Raw genomic sequence first — 7,948 nt, 5'->3', positions numbered from 1 at the left:
ATAAGCCTTGTACTTTTCGATTATTTTTATAGGTCCTTGATAATGTGAAAAATCAAGAAGGCACTTCGAAGTTCACTATATATATATATATATATATATATATATATATATATATATATATATATATATATATATATATATATATATATATATATATATATATATATATATATATATATATATATATATATATATATATATATACATATATATATATATATATATATATATATATATATATATATATATATATATATATATATATATATATATATATATGTATGTATATATATCAATGAAATCACGATACAAGTGATTTTAAATGATTTATCAAACTGCGGCAGGACAGGGCTCGACCCTACGAACCTTGTCCTCGGATCACGAGAGAAACATGTAGCTCAGCTGCATGCGTGATTCTTGAAGGATCGGTGGCGCAGAGGTAAGGTGATGCGTACATTGTGCTGTCTCTGGAGGTAGTACAAGGTTCGTAGGGTCGAGTCCTGGCCTGCCGCAGTTTAGTAAATGATGATAAGATTGCTGGTGTCCATTTTTATGTATCATAAACATGCAAGATTTCAGGTACGTCTTGCTACTTCTACTTACACTTAGGTCACACTACACATACATGTACAAGTATATATATACACACACCACTCTGGGTTTTCTTTCTAGTTCTTGTCTTTGTTTATTTCCTCTTACCTCCGGAACAGAATTCTTCCTCCGTAAGCCATGCTTGTTGTAAGAGGCGACTAAAATGCCAGGAATAAGGGGCTAGTAACCCCTTCTCCTGTATATATTACTAAATGTAAAAGGAGAAACTTTCGTTTTTCCTTTTGGGCCACCCAGCCTCGGTGGGATACGGCCGGTGTGTTCAAAGAAAGAAAAAAAGAAAGATATATATATATATATATATATATATATATATATATATATATATATATATATATATATATATATATATATATATATGCAGTTTAAACTGTAGTGTAAAGCACCCTTCTGGCAAGACAGTGATGGAGTGAATGATGGTGAAAGTTTTTGTTTTTCGGGCCACCCTGCCTTGGTGGGAATCGGCCAGGGTGATAATAAAAATATATATGTGAAGCAGCGGTTCATGCAACAAGGGCATATATCAACAACCTGCCTGAGGACAATGCAGTGGTAAAATTAGATTTCAAGAATGCGTTCAATCTCCTGGAAAGAGACGTGGTATTAGCAGCAGTACAAGAACATTTCCCTGGTCTCTTCCCTTTTGTTTCAGCTAAGTATAGCAAGGAATCAATGCTTCTCTTTGGAGAGCATGAAATCACATCATCGGAGGGTGTCCAACAAGGAGATCCTCTTGCACCATTTCTCTTCTGTATTGCAGTTAGGGAAATCACAGTCAGACTGACCAGCGAGCTAAACATCTGGTTCCTAGATGATGGCACATTAGCAGGTACAAAGGAGTCCCTCCTACATGACCTTACACAGGTAATGACACGGGGACAGGAAATGGGTCTAATCCTGAATCCATCCAAATGTGAAATCATCTCAGTCAGTCAACAAGTGATATATGCAGTGAGATCAAAACTACCAGGAGCAGCAGTCATTGCCCCCACAAATAGTGTCTTGCTAGGAGCACCTCTGGGAAGCAATGCCATTGACACAATTCTCAGGAAGAAATTGGAAGAGTTAAGGAGAATGGAACAACGAATAGGCAATCTGGACACCCACGATGCCTTGTACCTTCTCACAAAGTGCTTGAGTCTGCCCAGGTTGACATATTTCCTAAGATGTGCACCTTCATATGATAACCCTATACTGCACGAATATGACAGTATTCTGAGGCAGATTTTTACGAAAGTACTTAACCTTACTCTAGAAGACGGGCAGTGGAACCAAGCTACACTTCCAGTCAGACTAGGAGGCATTGGTGTCCGCAAGTCATCACAGATTGCGTTACCTGCTTTTCTGTCCTCGTGTATTGCATCCCGAGAGCTTGTAACAGCGATTCTCCCTGAACATCTTAGGGACAAGATTGGAGTCCAGGACCAAAAATTCATTGACGGAGCAATGATCTGGGATAATCTAACGGGCTCAGAAACCAGACCTGCTCCCCCCAACAACTACAAACAATCGCACTGGGATGGTCCAGTAGTGGAAAATATAGCCTCAATGATGCTTCAGAGTGTGTCAGGGAAGGATAGAGCCCGCCTGCTGGCAGTGAGAGCCCCTCATGCTGGGGACTTTCTGTTGGCTGTTCCCAACTCCAGCCTTGGCACACGCCTCGACCCACAGACCATCCGCATCGGTGTTGCCCTTCGACTTGCCGCCCCTATTCTCGCCGAACACAGGTGTATTTGTGGCAGTGAAGCAGCAGACCGATTCGGGTACCATGGTCTTGTGTGCCGAAAATCCGAGGGAAAGATTGCAAGACATGAGGAGGTTAATAATATTATCAAGAGGAGCCTCACAACAGCTGGATGCCCAGCAGTAAGGGAGCCACCCCAACTATGCAGATCTGATAGCAGCCAGAAGCGTCCAGATGGTATCACCCTTCAAGCCTGGACAGATGGGAAGCAGGTGGTGTGGGACTATACATGTGCATCTACCTTGGCTGATACCTATCTCCAATACACCAGGGAGGAAGGAGGGGCAGCTGCCAGCTTTAGGGAGTCCCAAAAGTCTAGAAAATATGGACAACTTGCCCATCATTATATGTTTGTTCCCATAGGCTCAGAGACCCTTGGCTCATGGGGAAAGAGTGCATCTAATTTCCTTAAGGAGCTGGGAAAAAGACTCATCAGGGTAACTAGGGATCCCAGGGCAGCTAGTTTTCTGTTCCAGCGGCTCAGTGCGGCTGTTCAAAGGGGTAATGCATGCTGCATTTTGGGCACACGCCCCAGCTCTGAGGAGCTGGATGAGATTTTCGCCTTATAATCGGTGATACACACGTAACAACATGTACCATATATGCCACCTTTATGTTAACAATGTATCTCTTAAATCTTCTGTGCCATATTATGTATATATATATATATATATATATATATATATATATATATATATATATATACATATATATATATATACATATATATAATATAAATATATATATTTTTCAACAAGTCGGCCGTCTCCCACCGAGGCAGGGTGACCCAAAAAAGAAAGAAAATCCCCAAAAAGAAAATACTTTCATCATCATTCAACACTTTCACCACACTCACACATTATCACTGTTTTTGCAGAGGTGCTCAGAATACAACAGTTTAGAAGCATATACGTATAAAGATACACAACATATCCCACCAAACTGCCAATATCCCAAACCCCTCCTTTAAAGTGCAGGCATTGTACTTCCCATTTCCAGGACTCAAGTCCGACTATATGAAAATAACCGGTTTCCCTGAATCCCTTCACTAAATATTACCCTGCTCACACTCCAACAGATCGTCAGGTCCCAAGTACCATTCGTCTCCATTCACTCCTATCTAACACGCTCACGCACGCTTGCTGGAAGTCCAAGCCCCTCGCCCACAAAACCTCCTTTACCCCCTCTCTCCATCCCTTTCGAGGACGACCCCTATCCCGCCTTCCTTCCCCTATAGATTTATATGCTTTCCATGTCATTCTACTTTGATCCATTCTCTCTAAATGACCAAACCACCTCAACAGCCCCTCTTCTGCCCTCTGACTAATACTTTTATTAACTCCACACCTTCTCCTAATTTCCACACTCCGAATTTTCTGCATAATATTTACACCACACATTGCCCTTAAACAGGACATCTCCACTGCCTCCAACCGTCTCCTCGCTGCTGCATTTACCACCCAAGCTTCACACCCATATAAAAGTGTTGGTACTACTATACTTTCATACATTCCCTTCTTTGCCTCCATAGATAACGTTTTTTGACTCCACATATACCTCAACGCACCACTCACCTTTTTTCCCTCATCAATTCTATGATTAACCTCATCCTTCATAAATCCATCCGCCGACACGTCAACTCCCAAGTATCTGAAAACATTCACTTCTTCCATACTCCTCCTCCCCAATTTGATATCTAATTTTTCTTTATCTAAATCATTTGACACCCTCATCACCTTACTCTTTTCTATGTTCACTTTCAGCTTTATATATATATATATATATATATATATATATATATATATATATATATATATATATATATATATATATATATATATATATATACATACATGCACGGCATATAGAAAGACAGTCAGGTAGATTCAGTCATCTTTCGGAGTTGCAACTCGATGTTTTGAATAACTTAGCCTTTTTGAAGGAAATTTAGAACAAGAAATGCCTGGAAGGGTAATAGCTCCTCGACAAGCTTCGCTTATTATTAAAGACTGTGCAGGAAGCTGTCGAAAATTTTCTTGTGGCAGGGAATAATTTTTCTGGGTATGATCTTGAGGCTTCCAATAAAATTTCGTCAAGGCCAGAGTTCTTCCTTTTTAATTCTTTGAGATTTCCTCTTGGTTAATCTGATTTTTCTCGTATGTTTTATATATTTTGAATATTGTTTTTGATATGTTATTGTATAAATTATTCATTTACTCTAGGTGTCAAATTGCATAATTATGAATTAAAAAATAGATAAAATAATATTCACATCATTTAATCAATAGTTCTGGGTAATTTACTGGTAGACATTAGTAGCAGTGAGCTCTATACACTTATTATCAACAAGAGTAATTTTTCTCTTTCAACATAAGTTTAGTAATAATTACTTTTGAATACATGTGTGGAATTTATCTCCATTATTTTCCTTCCAGGTGCGTGTCACGCACTCGCCTGGAGATTATTCCTCTTCTTAAACCACTTTGGTTCGTTATATGTAATTTTTCATCAGGGACATTTACAGTCTTTTCTAATTTTTTGGCCTGGTTTGTCTTCTCTTTGATTGGCACAATATTCGTTTTGTACATACTGTCAGAAAGGGAGGATGTAAGCAGTTAGAATGAAAGCTTAAACAATTATTTTCCAATTTTGGAGTTAATATGCGTCCCCTCATAAGTGATTGATGATATATCCATCACAGACTTTGTTTCTTGTTCGAAATCCGGAGTTTCGATCTCACTTTTTATTTCCACAAAGATTCCAATTTATACTCCGTCTTAAATTTCCTCACTTCAGTTTTATCTTTGATTCATTACATTTAATATTGAGCAGACACCTGCAAGACTACTTCTTCAGTTTTCCAAGGATTGTTCTTTAATATTTCTGAGAGATTTTTTTTATTTACTTATCCTGAAGGAAATCTGTATTGTGCTTGATTTGCAGATAGAATTCTTGTCACTACTACATTAATCTTTTTTTCTGGTGATAACGTCCTGATAATCAACTTTAGAGACGTAAGATGTTATTAAGAGGGAAGTACTACCGTCCTGCCAGATGATTGTGAAACAGAAACCTGTAACTGTTTTGCATGATGGTAGGATTGCTGGTTTCTTTTTCTGTCTCATAAACACGCTAGATAACAGGGATATCTTGCTACTCCTACTTACACTTTGGTCACACTTCACAGACACGTACATGCATATATATAAACATACATCTAGGCTTTTCCCCTTTTTCTAAATAGCTCTTGTTCTTCTTTATTTCTTCTATTGTCCATGGGGAAGTGGAAAAGAATCTTTCCTCCGAAAGCCATGCGTGTCATATGAGGCGACTAAAATGCAGGGAGCAATGGGCTAGTAACCCCTTCTCCTGTAGACATTTACTAAAAGAGAGAAGAAGAAAAACTTTATAAAACTGGGATGCTTGAATGTGCGTGGATGTAGTGCGGATGACAGGAAACAGATGATTGATGATGTTAGCGAAACAAAGCTGAAGGGGGTAGGAGAGTTTCGGTGGGGGGAAATAAATGGGATTAAATCTGGAGTATCTGAGAGAGTTAGAGCAAACGAAGGGGTAGCAGTAATGTTGAAGGATCAGTTATGGAAAGAGAAAAGAGAATATGAATGTGTAAATTCAAGAATTATGTGGATTAAAGTAAAGGTTGGAAGTGAAAAGTGGGTCATAATAAGCGTGTATGCACCTGGAGAAGAGAGGAATGTAGAGGAGAGAGAGAGATTTTGGGAGATGTTAAGTGAATGTATAGGAGCCTTTGAATGCTAAAGTAGGAGAAACTTTTAGAGAGGGTGTGGTAGGTAAGTTTGGGGTGCCAGGTGTAAATGATAATGGGAGCCCTTTGATTGAACTTTGTATAGAAAGGGGTTTAGTTATAGGTAATATACATTTTAAGAAAAAGAGGATAAATAACTATACAAGATATGATGTAGGGCGAAATGACAGTAGTTTGTTGGATTATGTATTGGTAGATAAAAGACTGTTGTGTTGACTTCAGGATATACATGTTTATAGAGGGGCCACAGATATATCAGATCACTTTCTAGTTGTAGCTACACCGAGAGTAAAAGGTAGATGGGGTACAAGGAGAATAGAAGCATCAGGGAAGAGAGAGGTGAAGGTTTATAAACTAAAAGAGGAGGCAGTTAGGGTAAGATATAAACAGCTATTGGAGGATAGATGGGCTAATGAGAGCATAGGCAATGGGGTCGAAGAGGTATGGGGAAGGTTTAAAAATGTAGTATTAGAGTGTTCAGCAGAAGTTTGTGGTTACAGGAAAGTGGGTGCGGGAGGGAAGAGGAGCGAATGGTGGAATGATGATGTAAAAAGAGCAGTAAGGGAGAAAAAGTTAGCATATGAGAAGTTTTTACAAAGTAGAAGTGATGCAAGGAGGGAAGAGTATATGGAGAAAAAGAGAGAGGTTAAGAGAGTGGTGAAGCAATGTAAAAAGAGAGCAAATGAGAGAGTGGGTGAGATGTTATCAACAAATTTTTATTGAAAATAAGAAAAAGTTTTGGAGTGAGATTAACAAGTTAAGGAAGCATAGAGAACAAATGAATTTGTCAGTTAAAAATAGAAGAGGAGAGCTATTAAATGGAGAGTTAGAGGTATTGGGAAGATGGAGGGAATATTTTGAGGAATTGTTAAATATTGATGAAGATAGGGAAGCTGTGATTTCGTGTATAGGGCAAGGAGTAATAGCATCTTGTAGGAGTGAGGAAGAGCCAGTTGTGAGTGTGGGGGAAGTTCGTGAGGCAGTAGGTAAAATGAAAAGGGGTAAGGCAGCCGGGATTGGTGGGATAAAGATAGAAATGTTAAAAGCAGGTGGGGATATAGTTTTGGAGTGGTTGGTGCAATTATTTAATAAATGTATGGAAGAGGGTAAGGTACCTAGGGATTGGCAGAGAGCATGCATAGTTCCTTTGTATAAAGGCAAAGGGGACAAAAGAGAGTGCAAAAATTATAGGGGGACAAGTCTGTTGAGTATACCTGGTAAAGTGTATGGTAGAGTTATTATTGAAAGAATTAAGAGTAAGACTAAAGGCTAAAGAGGTCTTTGTGGCATTTATGGATTTGGAAAAGGCGTATGACAGAGTGGATAGGGGGGCAATGTGGCAGATGTTGCAGGTGTATGGTGTAGGAGGTAGGTTACTGAAAGCAGTGAAGAGTTTTTACGAGGATAGTGAGGCTCAAGTTAGAGTATGTAGGAAAGAGGGAAATTATTTCCCAGTAAAAGTAGGCCTTAGACAAGGATGTGTGATGTCACCATGGTTGTTTAATATATTTATAGATGGGGTTGTAAGAGAAGTAAATGCGAGGGTCTTGGCAAAAGGCGTGGAGTTAAAAGATAAAGAATCACACTTAAAGTGGGAGTTGTCACAGTTGCTCTTTGCTGATGACACTGTGCTCTTGGGAGATTCTGAAGAGAAGTTGCAGAGATTGGTGGATGAATTTGGTAGGGTGTGCAAAAAGAAGAAAATTAAAAGTGAATACAGGAAAGAGTAAGGTTATGAGGATAACAAAAAGATTAGGTGATGAAAGATTGGATATCAGATTGGAGGGAGAGAGTATGGAGGAGGTGAA

The sequence above is a fragment of the Cherax quadricarinatus genome, unplaced genomic scaffold (genome assembly GCF_038502225.1).
Source record: "Cherax quadricarinatus isolate ZL_2023a unplaced genomic scaffold, ASM3850222v1 Contig665, whole genome shotgun sequence".
NCBI lineage: Eukaryota > Metazoa > Arthropoda > Malacostraca > Decapoda > Parastacidae > Cherax > Cherax quadricarinatus.
The sequence above is the reverse complement of the archived record's forward strand: the minus strand, read 5'-3'. Positions refer to the sequence as shown.